This window comes from Chenopodium album, chromosome 11 (assembly GCF_948465745.1).
Source record: "Chenopodium album chromosome 11, dcCheAlbu1.1, whole genome shotgun sequence".
NCBI lineage: Eukaryota > Viridiplantae > Streptophyta > Magnoliopsida > Caryophyllales > Amaranthaceae > Chenopodium > Chenopodium album.
The window spans coordinates 18,776,202-18,793,525 of NC_137844.1; the positions used below are offsets into that span (position 1 = coordinate 18,776,202).

Below are 17,324 nucleotides of genomic sequence, written 5' to 3' on the forward strand. Positions count from 1 at the left end.
TCACTATGATCGATACGTAGTGCAACTTTGGTGCTCAAACCTACCTTGTATTAATTATTATGTTGTTTTATGTGATTAATTTGTCTTAAAACTTGATTTTTAACAACGCAATAGTAAGAGCCTGTTCCTTAGAACGGAAGGGACGACGAGTTCCAGACGTTGGGTTCTCTTAAACTAAACCCCGAACCCTGTGCCTTATTTATTCTTATGGAGTTAGCAGTTAATTTTTTTTTTTTTTAGTTTTATTTCTTAAAATTGACTTTTTTAAAATCCGTCCTTATTCGGATAAAAATAAGGTGGCGACTCTAAAGTTTGCAATTATAAGTCTTATCAGACACTTAAGTGGAACCTTTATAGACTAATTTTTGTCCACTAAAAACCAGGTACCCCGCATCAACACACATATTAGATTGGAATTTTTCACAAACAAGCATCAAAGATGCTAATTGTCTTTCCAACTCTTCCTTTCTTTTCAATTCTTCATTAAAAAGATCCTCACGCTCTCTAATCATCTCCAATTAGCTCCTTAAAATTTCCATCATTTGTCTCTCCAAGGGCCTAAGATTAGGATTCATCTCCAACTCCCTCAAAGATTCATCAAATTGGCTATATGGAATTACAGACTCATCACAAGAGTTTGAAGAATGAAAAGGTGAAGAGGTTTGAGGATCAAGAGTAAAAGAAGAGTCACAACCAAGGGTAGGATCATCGACATTATAAACATGAGAATTTTCATCAAATTGGGGAGTGGGGGCACAATTAAACACATGAGATTCGCTATTAAGGGAACGAAGCAAATCACAAGAAGGCATGGTAAATAATTAAGAATATTGAAACACGCCATTAGCATCAACTTGAGCATGTACCTCATCATCATGAACCAAAGGGGAAATAGAGTTGAAATCATTTGTTCTAGGTTCACTAATGGGATCATATGACAATTCATGGGAATTCATGCTAATATTAGAAGAATAAACACATTGCACATCAATATTAGGTACATGATTACCCCTATTATAGACATCCCAAGCAAACCAAACATAAAAATCCCAAGCATCATCAATTGACAATGCTCTAAATTCACCATTATGCATGCATTCAACTTCATCCATAGTTTGCTCATTCAAACCAAAATAATAAATCTCACAAGCTTCCCAAAGATTACTACACATATAATCAAGAAATCCCTCAAGTCTATTGAAATATTCATAAAAAGGCTCATTTCCATATTGAGGAAATGAGAGACATGCCATTTTTTTTAACAAAACAAACAAAAATCAAATAAAAGAAAAGTATATACAAAGACCTAGACTCAAGCAATAAAAAACACTCAAACATAGACACTGTTCCCCGGCAACGACGCCATTTTGACGAGGGAAAAACTAGGTCGTTGACTAATCCTCCCTAAGCCAAACAAAATTTATAATCACTTAACAAACCTAAATACAAGTATAGAGGTAAGTCAAGGGTCGAAGCCAAAGGAACGGTTATGTTCAAGTGCTTTCAATTGGGCACCTAAGCTAGGTCAAAGTCAAGGGTAAAGAGCTAACACTAAACAACTACTAAACAAAGAAGCAAACAAATGAAACACTAGGGAATGGAGATCAACAAATAATCATGACAATTGCAACAACTTGGGAAAAACATGTCAATCAATGGTTGAGAAGACTAATGATAAGAGTTATCAATTAGAATTAAAGAGCTATCTCCTAATCGTTAAGCTAGTGGTCTCTACGAATAACAAACTAGAAGAATCACAATCCAAACCAATCGATAATTGCAATTCCTAAATCAATGGGTCGTATCATTAGAAATCACAATGCAATCTAGCATAATTTCAAGGCCTAATCAAATTACACACATGCAAACTTACATTAATCACTTTAATCTCAACAATCAATCAACACAATTCCAAAATTAATCACAATCAAACAATCATACAAGTTTCACCCAATCCCTAGCCAAACAACTACTCAAGAATCATCATCTAATCAACAAGCAACTAAGAAATCAAGAATCAACAAAATATGAAAAACAATTGCACTAATCAAGAATAAAACATCAAAATCCAATCAAACAAACATGAAATGAAACAAAGTAATAAAATGAGATAGAGTTAAAAATGCTCATTGATAATGGAGAAGATCTTCAACACAATTGTCACCCTTGTATCATCAATCTCTCACATCACCATTGAAATCTCGCAGTTTCTCTCTCTAAATCTACTTCTAAACTAAGCCTAAAACTAGAGAGAAAAACTCTCAACTAAGCTAAAATTATGATAAAAAATTATGTCTTAAACTTACAAAAATCGGTTGTCAAAAGGTATTTATAAGAGGCGCGGAAAACGAAATCGAGCGAAGCCGGATACAGGGAGGAGCGCCCGCGCAGGCGGAGGCATGCGCGCCCGCGCAAGGGATGTGCGCTGTCGCGCTCTTCTGGGTTTCTTCGCCGCTTCGTGCGCTCTCAAATGGGTCTCGTGAGCTCCACTTCATACATGTTGGGGATGGCAGTTTCCAAGGGCCTCCATGGTTGGTTCGACACCATCTTTCATGAGAGCATGGCTTGAGAGCGCAAGAGCTAGAACTTGGACCATCCACTTCCTTGCATCTTGAGCTTTCCCAATGTTATGAGCTTACTCTAAAAGCATCATCCAACATCGAGACCCGAACCTCGTGAAATACCTATAACCACGAAAAGAGGTGAAATAAAGGAGAAAACACAAGAAAAACCATAAAAAACACAAAACAAGAGAGAAAAGGGAAATAAAGAGAAAATGCATAAAACTAAGCATTTATTAAGAAAGAAAGCTATGAAAAGAAGGTAAAAACATCCTAAATACTCATCAAATGAGTGCCATAAATGTCACTCATCAGTGTTGTCCCCCTTGTGGTCCTTCTACCTACACTCCCTCTGCTCTTGGCACTTGTTGTTTTCTAATTAAATTGTTAATTTAATTTAATTTGGAATTAAATTAATTACTCATTTTCTCATTTCATCAACTCTCCCACATGGAAAGATGATTGAGGTTTTTGGGAGTCTTTGCCTATAAATACCAATTTTAGGAGTTTGGATTATTCACTTGAGTTGAACTTAATAAGGTATCTCCCAAAAGAGTGAGAAAGCCTTTAAGTTCGTAATACTCTAGTTTCTTTTGGTCTAGCCTCGTCTATCTTACTAGATAGGGACCTGTTCGGGCACATGGGTGTGCAAAGAAGGAGGATTTGCACTTGCGGGTATAGAGCTTTCCGTGTTTGTGCTCGGGGTTCGTGAAAAGCACGCTTCAAGGGTGAGGAAGTCTTTTCCTTACTTTCTCTCTCTCTCTCTCTCTCTCTCTCTCTCTTTCTCTCTCTCTCTCTCTCTTTGTATGACTATGTGTTTATTGCTTTTAATAATTGCATGTTAATTAGATTATTTAGTTGTATTGATTATGCATGCAATCCTTTGCAGGTTTTGTTTCCACGCGGTGTCGGACTTTGCAAAATCCAACAATATACAATAAAAAAACTTGAGGTGGTATTGTCTAAAACGTGAACAATAGTTGGTGGAATTTTTCAAATTTTCCTTAAATTTAATAGATATTGGGAAAATTTATTAATTACTACCTCAAAAAAGGGGTCTTTGTGAATTACTATCCCTAAAAAAAAGTTGTTAATTACTACCCCTAAAATTGATTAATTCTAGTGATTGCTACCCTTTTCCCTAATCAGCCCCTAATTAGGTGATTTAATTTATTCATGATATCATTATCCGGCTAATTTGTAATTAGTTGCTTTTAAACCTTAAATAATTAATTAAACCCTAGAACCACCTCCACACCATCATTGCACCACCTCCGGTCACCCTCCACCCACTAGCGAACCTACCTCCTCCAACTCCCAACCATGACAACACCCCTTTCTCGGTCCCCACCCTAAAACCACCATCTGCCCACCCTAAAACAACCTCCCTTTCACGATACCCCCCTCCGACCCGCGGCGGCCCTGACCCCCTACCTCGCCGGAAAACCTTGCTCGGCCATCCCCAATCTGTCTTTATCCCCTTTCCCCCTAATCACCACCCTAGGGTTTCAATTTTAGGGATTTATTAGGGTTTTAATTTTGGAACTTTAGGGTGGTGATTAAAGGGGGGAAGGGGGTGGAGAAGGCTTAGGGAGGGCCTAATAGGGTTCTCTGGCAAGAGGGAGGGGGTTAGGGTCGCCGGCGGGTGGGGAGGAGGGATTTTTCGAGGGTGGGAGGAATTGTTGGGGGTTTAGAGGTAGTGCAATAGGTGGTTTAGAGGTGGGGTGGATGTTGGGGCGGGGGTAGGCTGCCGGAGATGGTGGGGATGGGGTAAGGGGGCTGCCGGAGATGGTGGGGATGAGGTAAGGGGGCTGTCGGAGGTGGTACAGTGGTGGTTTAGAGGTGGTTTTAGTGTTTATTTAATTAATCACGGCTTAAAAGCAACTAATTACAAATTAGTCGGATAATTATATCATTAAGAGATTAAATCACCTAATTAGGGGTTGATTAGGGAAAAGGGTAACAATCACTAGAATTAATTAGTTTTAGGGGTAGTAATTAACAACTTTTTTTTTAGGGGTAGTAATTCACAAAGACCCCCTTTTTGAGGTAGTAATTAACAAATTTTCCTAGATATTGTCAATAAACTTGTTCCATGAGTCGAATCAGGGGCGAGGCGGGTCAAATTAAAATAAAACTGGGGCAGATCGGGTTAAGACTTGTCATTTTTTCCTCGACCCTTTTACTATTGAAAAAAATTCATCCACTTTCTTTATTCTTGGTAGATCAATGGGTATGTAATGACATTTTGAATTTTTATGTCTTATATAGCCAACCATGGAGAGAAACAAAAAATATTTTGGGAAGAATCATAGAAATATTCCTCAAAACCCCTAAATCAAGGTTCATCAATTCTCATATTTCATCATCCAAAAAAAAAAATCTTCGATTTCAAAACCACCCAATATAATAGATCGAGAATCGAAACAAGCCGAATTCTGGTTTGATTGGAGGATGAAAATAGACTCATTTGACTTTTGGCATTGTCCTTTTTATCTCCCCAGGCCAATTCCACGAAAAAAAATCCAAAATAAATCTTACATAGAATTGATACAAGCTTTGGTGCACTGTGTGTCAGGCTGATAAACAGGTCGAGTTGAGTTAGGTTCATGTTTGAGTTAGCTTTAATCAGGTTGATTATCCCCCTATCCAGCTGACGTGGGGAAAACTAGGTCGTTGACTAATCTTCCCTTGAGCCAAACAAATTTATAATCACTTAACAAACCTAAATACAAGTATAGAGGTAAGTCAAGGGTCGAACCACTTGGAACGGTCATGTTAAAGTATTTCCAATCAATTCCTAAGCTAGGTCGAAGTCAAGAGGAGAAGAAGTAACACTAACCAACTACCAAACCAAAGAACCAAACAAATGAAATACTAGGTGTAGGGAATATTTCAAGTATCCCACACTTGAGCCCCACTGTGATCATACACTTAAGCATGGTGGCGTCCAAAGGGAATGAAGCTAAAGTAAAAGAGTCGCCAACAAGTTTTAGGAACTTGTAAACCGTTCACAGGATGAAGGTTTCACCCCTTAACGATCCAGGAGATCATTAACTCCAATAGGTCTGGAACCATGACTGGAAGTTCGGGGATGAAGGTACAAATTCAACCTAAAAGAGATTGAACTTGCCCTAAAAATAGGCCTCTACTTTATTCTTCTCATATTCATGTGCGCTTTCTGACTAACATACAATCAATAGGTTAACCCTAAACCTGTTTAATATATGTTGGTTGAATATTAATGCACAAACAAAACTATTATTGGCGATCACTTCAATTATAATCATATTAGCCTTAAAAAGATTATTAATTATCTTATTAAGCGTGATTATAAGTACAAATTCCCTTTAAACATGCATAAAAGGCGTGATCAAGCAATAATAATATATCAAGCAACATAATAACAATCATCATCATAATAATATTCTCAATCTCATGAAAGCATAATAACAATAGCAAGATCCCAGGCATGATACTAACAAGATTAATAACAAACCCTAGCATGTCACTAAACATTAAAGATCAAAGCTTTATCCCTAACATGATACTAACATGATAGAAAGGAAGAATAGGAAGCATCATAGAAACATGCATAATATCAGAAATATTAGTTAACCCTAAACATGATACTAGGAATTAACAAAATAATCTAAGCATGATTTCTATATCAAAAGATCAACAATTAAAATTACTTACTTCGATGTCTCGTACCTCTTTCTAATAACAAAATACACACGTTAGTAACTTCGAGGAAAATAATAAAACAAACAATTAATTCAAATAATTGAAATAGGAATTTGGGACCAAACCCTCAGAAATATCAACCTTTCATGTCTTGGGCGAAGGCAACTTCGAACTTGGCTAGGTGTGTCTAGAACTTGTGAATGTGGAATTTTGTGAGAGGGAAAGGTTTAGAAAAAGAATAGAGAGAGAACTTCTAGCTTTAAAGAAAGAATAGAGATGATTGTGAATTGATGAATGATGAATGATGATTGATGAATGATTGAAAACAGGGAAATACGACCCCTATGTATAAGAAAATAGTCCGGAAACGATAGAAAATACTTCAAGTTCTATACGAAATAAAACTAGAATCTGTCGCCAGGCGACAGACATCAGCGCCACGCGACAAGCTTAGCGCCACGCGACAGATGTTAGTGCCAGGAGACAGACTTTGTCGTTTGGCGCTAATAAAAAGATAAAACGCGCTTTGGTACGGAATCCTCTTCTTGATATGATTAAGCAGCGAATTCCGTGTTTATCAAATATAAAATCAGGTTTATCATAAAACACTTATTTTATTCCAAATAAAACTCTTTAAAATATAATTAATAATCCTAATTCCATTAGAATTAAAAGGAACCTTCTAAATATTCTAGAAGATTAAAATCAATCCTAATAACCTTAGGAATAATACTTAATAGGCCCTCCTGTAGATCATTGGGTCACATATAAAAATCATTTCGGGCCCAATTTAATATAATCCATAACTTCTTCATTATTCATCGGAATTGGGCTTATAATATATCATTGGAAATCTCTTTTTGAGCCCAATTCAACTACGCCATTATTGGACCCTTACCATGGACCAAACCAAATTGGACCAACTATTTTTCATAAATAGAGTGAAATATTTTTGAAAACAGAAAGAGTGATATTTTAATAAAAATCATCCACATCACTAGACTTTTCACACTTTCACTTCGTTCGATAATCAAATGATATGAAAGGTATTCATCACTAGGTTTGGTTTTGGGGAGACACATTTGGGTGTCTACACTAGGGAATGGGGATCAACATGCATTCATGATAATCAAGCTAATTAGGGAATCAAGCAATGCAAGCAATGAAAAGACAAATAGTAGGAGTAATTAGGAGCATTCAATTAATCATCCTCATACTCTCTAACCTGGATTTCTCTAGTGCTAAACAATAAGAAGAAACATAATCAAATACTCAACCAATTATGATCAAATTGATATCTAGTGGTCATGTCAATCAATTCAATCATGCAATCAAGTTTAGCATCATGGTTAGCTACTCCAATCAAACTAGACAATATGCAAACCTCTATTAATCAATTTAATTACAACACAAGAACTACTCTAATTCCTAAATCAATCTCAATCCATCAATCATACATGTTTTACCCAACCCTAGCAAACAACTACTCAAGATTCATTATCTATTCAACAAGCAAGTAAAAGGAAATCAAGAATCAACAAATATAGAAGAACAATTACACTAATCAAGAATCAATAATCAAAACAAATCAAACAATAATGAAATCAAACAAAGCAATAAAATGAGATAGAGTTAGAAATGCTCATTGATTGATAATGGAGATCTTCAATACAATTGTCACCTTGAATCTTAAATATCTCAAATAACCATTGGGATCTATCACTTTCTCTCTCTAAAACTACTTCTAAGCTAACCCTAAAACTAAAGAGAGAAACTCTTAACTAAGCTAAAATTATGAGAGAGAAAATCTAAGCTATTCAAAAGTTGTCTTTTCCCAAAGGAAATGCAAAAGTATATATAAGCAAAAGAGACAAACAAGTTGTCCGCGCCCTCTCCTTTAACTCCCACCGGAGCGGAAAAATGGGTACGCCGTAAATAACAGACGTCGCGGGCTGCCTGGGCAGATTCCGCGCCCGCGGGTACTTTGGCCCGCGCCCGCGGAGGATCAGGGCTAGAACAGGGCAGCAAGGCCGAGAAAGCCACGCCTGCGGGGGCTTACTTCTTGAAATATGCCATTTTAGGTGAAGGCTTGTCGCGCCCGCAGCTTCTGAGGCCTGCGCCCGCAGTGCTGCAGCAGCTTGGCCGAGCTTTGCTTGCTTGCTTGGCTTCTCGAACTTGGCTTTGTTGACTTCCTTGGTTACGTTTGAGCTTCCTCCTCAATATTTGAATTCCGGGAAACCCGACACACCTACAAAACAAGTCAAAGAAACAGAGAAGCAAGAGAATAGCAGAGAAATGAATAAAATAATAAGAAAACCATCAAAAGCACGCATTTCTCTAAAATCACACACAAGCACGCAAATCTAGCATTATTACCTAAAAACAAGACATAAAAGGCTAAAAACGTGCATAAAACTATGAAGAAATCTACCCTATGTGTGCCATTAATGACACTCATCACCAGCCTAACATGTTTAAGTTCTAAGGTTTAATTTTTGTAACCCTAACTTGATTTGTTTAATTTCGCGCCGGGTTTGGGTTAATCATAATTTAAATTTGGAAAATTTTTTGAATAACACCACAAATTTCTCAAAAAATGAATTATAATCTCAAACTTTTATCATAACAACACAAAAAAAAAAAAAAAAAAAAAAAAAAAAAAAACCTAAAAATTGGATTTCACCACTACATAACGGATTCTTGGTTGGAATCTGTTAATCGGGCCCACAACAAACACGTGTCAATGCTACACTAGTTAAGTAAAAATTAAAAGAAATTTTTGTAAAAAAAAAAACTTAAACCCTAACATAGCCACCATTGGCAGCCCTACTCCTTTACCGTCGGTAACCATACTCCCCCCACCACCGGTAGGCCTACTCCCCCACTACCGATGAAACCCCTTGCTTCACCGTTAGAGCCACCCCATCCACCCCTCTTTTTCTCCACCTAAAAAATCAAAATTGAAAAATTCTAAACCCAAATTTGTCGATTCAATGAATGAGAGCTAGAGTGCTCGAGTTTGAAGATGTGATGAGGGTGTACCCATCGTTGGGGATCTCACTTTCTCTATGCCCATGACCCTTTAAAATCCTAGGACTTCACACTTTTGAAGGTGTGTTAGGATTTGAATTCCTAACTATTTGGGAGACCTTGAATTAGAATAGATTCTACTATTACACTTTTTTGTAAGAAACTAATAGGGAATCGCAAATAAGTTTTAGGAAAGCTCATAAACCCCGTTCATGCCTTTCTCTCAAGTAGAGTTCAAGGGATATTTAGCATGAATCATAAGTTTACTCATGCTCAAATTGGTCTACTTGTACCAGAAATGAGTTCGAGAGCGAGGTACTAAAGTAACGTTCCCTTTAGGGGGGAATCGCTATCTTAGCCCTAATGCGGCCTCTACTAGCTCTTCCTTTTTCACAATTTCATCACCAAACATTATATGCAACGTGATACCTAAAACTAAGTTAGTTGATTTTATTTACAAGCATTGATCACATAAAGATTACATTACAACTGTAATACCCCTCATGATTGCTTTAAAGGATTTGATATACTACTCATATCAACAAGATGCATCTAAATTTTAAGGAGCTCATATGCTAAGATACTCCATAGTTAAGCGTGCTTGGCTGGGATTAGTCTTGGGATGGGTGACCTCCTGGGAAGTTTTCTCGTGGTGCGCATGAGTGAGGATAAAATGCGCTGGAAGGACTTGTTTTGGTTTGTGAGAATAGTTTTTGGCTCTTGATGCACATTTCGTGACAATAGGCCCCTCCCTAATTTGTTTGGGATTGGGGTGTTACAACAACGAATGTTGTTATTATTTGTTATTCAAATTCGTGAAAAGAACAAGAAATAAACAATATTCGCCTTGACTTAAGTGATAAAACAACAATTAATTATTCCAATTCTAGTTTTTAATTAACGCAAGAATACTATGTGAAATGAATTAATTAATTAAATATTATTTAAAGGAATCAAACAACGCTAATCAATCAATTAAAGTTATTTAAACAATAAAAGAAAAGTGATTTATCTAAGTGCTTAGGAAACTAACCGCTTTTCGTTGTTTGTTAAATATCCGTTTTATGCGTTTCCGGACTTTCTTCCTTCTTCGTACCTCCAAGGACTTCAATGGAATGGATTAAGGTTGAAGAGTAGTTGGGAAGAGAGGGGAAAATTAGTAGATAGTAATAGAATTTGAGAGATTAGGGATTTCAGAATTCTAGGGTTGAATTTTTTATTTTTCTATTGTCTTTAGGGCTAAGCGAAAACCACTATTTATAAGCTTAGGAATCTAGGTTTAGAGTATTAGATCCGCGACATCGGGTGGCGTGCGCAACTCTCAGAGTCACGCTGGAGTGTCGAGCGCAACTCTTTGACTTGCACGTGGCACGCACGCGCGAGCAGTGCGGTTTGCCTTATAAGAAAACACATTTTTAAAATTTCCATAACTTTTGATTGCAAAGTCGGATGAAGGCAAATAAGATATCATTGGAAATATCTGAATGTCTACTTTCCAATGCCGTTAGAAGAAAACGCATTTTTAAAATTTCCATAACTTTTTATTACTGTCAATATTGCAATACCATTAGGCAAGCTGGGGTCACACAAGACCAAATCAGGGAGATCATTTTTCCTTTCTCTTTATGTGGAAAGGCTAAATTGTGGTTTAATGGTTTGAATAGAACTGCGCTTGGTATTACTAACTGGGAGACTCTTGTTTTGAATTTTTATAACAAATATTAACTTGCAGAGAGGACAGCTTTACTAAGGAGTGCAATTCAAAACTTTGCCCAAGAGCCAGATGAAACATTATATGAGGCTTGGGAAAGATTCAAGGATCTGCAGAGAGAGTGTCCCCACCATAATTTAGCACAGTGGCAGTTGATCCAAGCCTTTCATAATGGGATTGGAAATTCATCTAGAACAATTTTAGATTCTGCAACTAGTGGGAGGTTTATGAATCTTAATGTTGATGATGCAGGTCAAGTTATCGAAGATATGACAATTCACAATTCCCAATATGGGAATCCTAGAGGTTTTGCTAACAAGGGGAAACATAGTGTTGATTCCGTATCCTTTCTGCAAGCTCAATTAACCTCTATTTGTCAGAAGTTAGATAATCTTAGTACTGCTAATATAGCTAATGTTTCTGCTATTAATAATAATTCTAATGATGCTTTCTGTGAAAATTGTGGAATTGTAGGTCATTGGGAACAAGATTGCAGGAGTTCCGTGGAGCAAGTTAATGCCTTTCAAGCCTATAGGCAGAATGACCCATACTCCAACACCTACAATCCTGGGTTCCGGAACCATCCATATCTTTCTTACCGGATCACCAATTTTCAAAACCCGCTGCCCCCACAACAATCACAAGCACCACAACAACCACAGCAGAAATATTACCATCCCAACTCTGGCCAATCACAACCCTCCTCATCTTCTGACCCTGCTTTGTCAAAAATTAGAGCGATGCTATCAAGTATACAAAAGCACATGGAGAGTAGGGATGCTCTAATTGATTCAATCATAGCTCATAATAAAATCATGGATAATCAAATTGCGCAGATTTCCTTTACTCTACAAGCCCGCTAACAGGGAGCCCTACCATCGTATCCAACCAGACCTACAGATCAAGCTTTTGCAATTACCCTAAGGAGTGGTTCCCACTATGATGGGCCTCTTATGCCCAGAGCTGATGAACCTGTTTTAATGAAAAATGCTAATCTTGGTTCTGCTAAACCAAACAATGTTGCTAATAGCCCTATAGGGCTCAAGGTAGTACTAATATTTCTGATGATACATTGCAGGGTACAACTCCAGGGAAGGTTGCAACTCAAGATAAGAATAGCAAAGTTCAAAAGCCAGTTATCAAACTTCCTTTCTCCAATAGACATTTGAAGACCAAATTGGATAAGCAGTTTGGTAAGTTCCTGGAGATGGTGAAAAACTTGTAGGTAAAAATTCAATTCACAGAGTTAATTACACAAATTCCTGCATATGCTAAATTCATGAAAGAAATATTAACTAGGAAAAGGCCTATTAGTGAGGTAGAGACAGTCGCTTATACTGCAGAATGTAGTGCCGTACTACAAAATAAATCTCCACCTAAACTAAAAGATCTGGGTAGTTTTTCTATCTATTGTCATATTGGCAATATGATGATTGATAATGCATTATGTGATTTGGGTGCTAGTGTTAGTGTCATGCCACTGTCTGTGTGTTCTAAGCTAAATATGGGTAAATTAAAAGCTACCAATATTACTCTGCAAATGGCCGACCGTTCTTTTAAATACCCCATAGGTGTTTTAGAGGATGTTCCTGTTAGAGTACGTAAATTTTATATACCTGTCGATTTTGTTGTTCTTGATATGGCGGAGAATTTGCAAACCCCAATTATTTTGGATAGACCATTCCTTAATACTGCAGGAGCAATTATAGATGTGAAAAGTGGTAAACTGACGCTATCAATAGGGGATGATAAAATTATTTTTAATTTGAATAATGCCCCTAAAAGCCCCATGACAGAGGAGAAGTGTTTTAGTATTGATATGGTTGATAATTGTTCTAATAAGCCCCAAGCTCTTGTTAAAGATCCCTTGTAGGCGGTATCTTGTGTTGCATCTTCTACTGGAAAAACAAATAGATGGAAAGAGGAAGTTGATGCAATAGAAAGAGCCCTTTACTGGGAAGGGCTTGGCTTTGAAGATGAGAAAGAGGAGAAAAGTGAGCAAGTTGCGAAAACTGAGCCTATAGTGAGAGTTCCACCGGATCGAGTTGTAATTACTCTATCAAGTGAAAAACCAACCCAATCAAAGGCCAAAAAGGGTTCCCTTGCGAGCAGTAGCAAAGAACCACCAGTTTAAGCCAAGGAACATCCGCCCGATCGGGTGAGTTGGCGTCCTACCAGGCATGTCAGGAAGCAAAGTCTTGGTCTAAAGATCGCCCGACCGGGTGAGGAACCACCCGACCAGGCGATAGGCCAAGGGTCTTAACTTCTCGAGATGTGGTAAGAGGGTCGTGCGAGACCTAGATAAACCAGCGCTTTGCGGGAGGCAACTCATATTTTCTTGCTTTTTAGTCTAGTGTTCTTTTTCTTTTTTTTCTGTGAAAGGAGGGAATTTAATGAGTTTTTGTACAGGTTTGGAGGAAAAGAGTTAGCCAAATTTGGAGAAAAGAAAAGAAAAATCGGATTCGTAGTGCTGTAGCGCGCCAGACCGGGCGCGAGAGCAAGGTTAGAAAATCAACAATTTTTGCCCCACCGGGTGAGATGGCGCCTGACCGGGCATGAGAGTTGACGAGTACGGACTTTATTTACGCCCGATCGGGCGAGATGGCGCCCGACCGGGCGCAAGCTCATCCGGACCTTTTCTTCTTTCTTTTTCCTTCTTCTTTATCTTCCCTCCTTATTTCTCTTTCCACCATTGTTTCTCTCTCTAAAAACCTTAAAACCTCTACCTTCTCTCTAAGATCTTCTCTCCATTTCTTACCCAAATTCAAAAAATTTTACATATTCTTACTCCTCTCTTCATCCTCTACACTTCTACACCAAAATTTTTCAATTCCAAACAAATTTTTACAAACCCATATTATCAAATGGCTTCAAAGAGGGCAAGAAAACTAGTTTGGCGGGGTTCTAGTTCGAGCCAAGCATATGACCCGGACTTGTAGCTTACACAATGGCCAACCATTCGAATGACGACGGAAACTCAACAAGAACGGCTTATAAAACTCTATAAGCGTGAGATAATCTCCTCTCAACGGTTACACCGCTCTACTCTTGAGTCCTTAGGATTGTTTGATTATGTTAGGAGATTCATGAACGATATAGGAATGAGAAAATTTTTTGATATGCATTATCCTACGTTTCGTGAATTGACTTGTGAATTCCTTTCCTCTTTGAATGTTGTAAATAGTAAAAATGGGCTAAATTTGTATTTTAGGTTGAATAATAAGAATATAAGTTTAAATTATATCGAATTTTATAAATTGTTTGATTTGGAATCTGAACACACTCACCATTGGCATGAACAATATAAAATGGAAGATATCTATCATGTTTTAACTGGTTTACCAACCCCGAACACTCAACATGCTAGTGCTCGACCTATTCATCACCCGGCCTGTTCTAAAATTTGGCAAAGATTTTCGGGTGTTTGTTTTCTAGGTAGGAATGAGCCACACAATGCACAAACTAACGAGCTAGCAGTCATTGGACATTATGTGTTTGGTTATGGTAAATTAAACATGGGTAGGTACGTCATCCACCATTTGAGTAGACATGCCACAGCTAGTACCACAGCTAATACCCCTATCCGATTAGGAGGCCTAATTACTAGGATAGCGGTTAAGAAGGTCGGTTTTAGTGACCACTAGGTATGACCACTAGGCATCTTGAGAACTTGGGTTGGTTAAGGTTGGATAGCCAAAAAATCCCCCATTGGTGTGTTAGGGTAGGAACAGAGCAACCATTGCCTATTTTTCCCCTGCCTAACCCCGATTTGACCGCCTTTCCCCCTGGGCAAAGAGTCTTACACCTATGCTGCTTTAGTTGCCCATGCCCAGGGGCGAGCACCTCCACCCCAGCCTGAGCCTATGGTAGTGCCATCATCACCTCATATGCCTCCACCTCCCCCTAGGCAAGACTTAGAGACCGTATGGGATCTACAGAGCATAGGACAGGCCTTAGGCCATATTGAGGGGTCTTATAGGGAGATTAGACAGATGGTTGATTCTATAGACCAATGTTTGGGCTACATTGAGAGGAACCAGGGTAGGGCTTTATACCCTATGTTTGATGACTATGCTTGTCGGGGTGTTATTCCCGATGATGCTCTCTACCCTGACTGGTTTCAAGCACCACCCCAGGGATACGTCGATCCCACCTCCCATGGTATTTACACAAACTACTCGGCCTTTCATGGATATGGCCAGGACATTCCTTTTGGGGGGCCTCCGGGGGGACTTATAACCCTAACTATTTTGGTGGTAGTTCTTCTGGTGGTGCAGGTGGTAGCGGTGGAGGATCTGGCTTTATGGATGATGATGCTGAGGATTAGCCATGCTGGGCTAGTTCCCAAGCCAATGAGGACATTGTCTGATCTTGGCTTAGGGGAGATTTTTGGATGATGGTATATTTCTTCTTCTCTTTCTCTTATTTTTGGTGTGTTTTAGTATAGATTTATTGCTTTCTAATGTAGTTTTATTGCTTTGAAAAAAATAAAAAATACAAAAAAAATTGAAAAAAAAATACAAAAATAGGTTCCAATGAATTGTAAATCATGCTTCCCTGTGCCCCATTCTTGAAAATTATTTTGATTCTTGGTATATGATGATGAGCATTGTGGATAGGTTAGCCATGATTTGATATTTGATTGCTTGGATGCCTTAACATGCATCAATTTTGTCCAACTACTTGTGAATAAAGTGCTTGACTAGTTGATTTGGTTAGGAATTGTGTGTTAGTTCCTGGTATGTCAATGAATTAGAGTATTGGTTTGCAACTTTGAGTAATGTTTATAAGACTCCTTATTATGCACATTAAGGAGGACGAAGGTATTTGTTCTTTAGGTAGCCTTCAGTTGAAATTAGATACATTTGTTCCCTTCTTGCTACCCATGTTGTTGCCTTGACTATTTGTTGTTTGTTAGCCACATTAATTACAAGCCGATTTTGCCCCATTGGTTACTAGTCCCAAGCTTGGCTTGGGGGAGCTATTAGTGAGTGAGGTAAGGGAGTTTAGTGGTGTGCTTATTATATGCACAATTTGGGTGGTTATGAGAAGTTGTTTTGTTCTTGATTGTGTTTTGTTTTTGATGGTTTTGAAAGTTGAATTTCTTGAAAAAATAAAGCATGATAATGATAGTAAAAAAAAAAAAAAAAAACAAAAAACAAAAAAAACAAAAAAGCAAAAAGAAAAAAATTATGTTTAATGATCAAGTATTCTAATTGAAGGTTGCTCAAGGAAAAAAAAGAGTTTCAAGAAAAAAAAAATCAAGTTCGATAAATAAAAAAGAGAAAAAACATTCAAGGTTTGTTTGTTTCACTCAAGTTCTACTTTGTTATATTTTTATGAGTGAAATTGTAAGTGTTGGGAATTATTGTTATGATTGGAGTTGTATTTGGTGAATTTTTGGTGAGTTGAGTTGTGTTGGAGATGGTTTGGTCATTATTTATTTTTGGCCTTGGTTTTATTAGGATTTGGCTCCCTTAAGCATGGCTTTACTCTCACATTTTCCCAAATTTATCCTACCTTTTACCCTAGCCTTACATTACAAGCTTTAAAGACCTTCTGACCTTTGTGCATAGAGTTGTGTGAATGTGAAATTAGTTGTTTATCAATGCGAAGAATGAATTGACATATTTCGAGTCGACTATTAGGTAAAGTGCTTGTTTTCTTAAACACACGAGAGTGTGAGTTAGGAGGTAATTGTTCACATAAAGGGGTTGGGATGGGGAGCGATCATGGGGAGCGATCGAGTACATCTTTTACTCACCACATAAATGAGAGTTGAGTGTGTGAGCACTAGTATTGAATTCTATATGCTCTTGTGGTTTGCTCTATTTGACAATTGTTAGGGAGGATGAGTGATTGGATGGATGAGATTGGTTGATGTTGATGCATGCTTGTTAGATTTGCCTTGAATTGGTTGTTCTTGATTTTGATTATTTGGGGTGAGGCATGTTTTATGTATTCATTGATGAGCTCTTTGCTTAGGGACAAGCAAAGGCTTGGCTTGGGAGAGCTTGATATGTCTATTTTATATAGTGTTTTACCCCCGTCCCTTGGTCATAATTAGTGGTGTTTTTGGCTCTTTAGAGCCACTTTTATTACTAATTGGTGTTTTCTAGTGTTTTCGTAATTTTAGTTGAGTTTTGTAGGGAATTGCACATTTGGAGCATTTTCCCGAGATTTTATGGAGCAACTACGAGCATTGGAGGAGCATGACCACTTTTCGTAGCCCAAGGCCGGCTGGAGTCATCGAACCGGTGATTAAGGGCTCGACATATGAGATACTGAGGCGTTGGACCAAGTATTAAAGCCCCAAAAGAGGAAATCCGGATTGG

At 37.9% G+C, this 17,324-nt stretch overlaps 1 non-coding gene across 1 annotated transcript; it reads right to left on the reverse strand.

Moving 5' to 3' along the window:
- Positions 1 to 11,021: 11,021 nt before the first annotated feature.
- On the reverse strand, positions 11,022 to 11,128 carry LOC145569693 (small nucleolar RNA R71). Its single transcript, XR_014096246.1, has one exon. It is a non-coding gene; the product is annotated as a small nucleolar RNA R71 (small nucleolar RNA).
- Between the last annotated feature and the right edge of the window lie 6,196 nt (positions 11,129 to 17,324).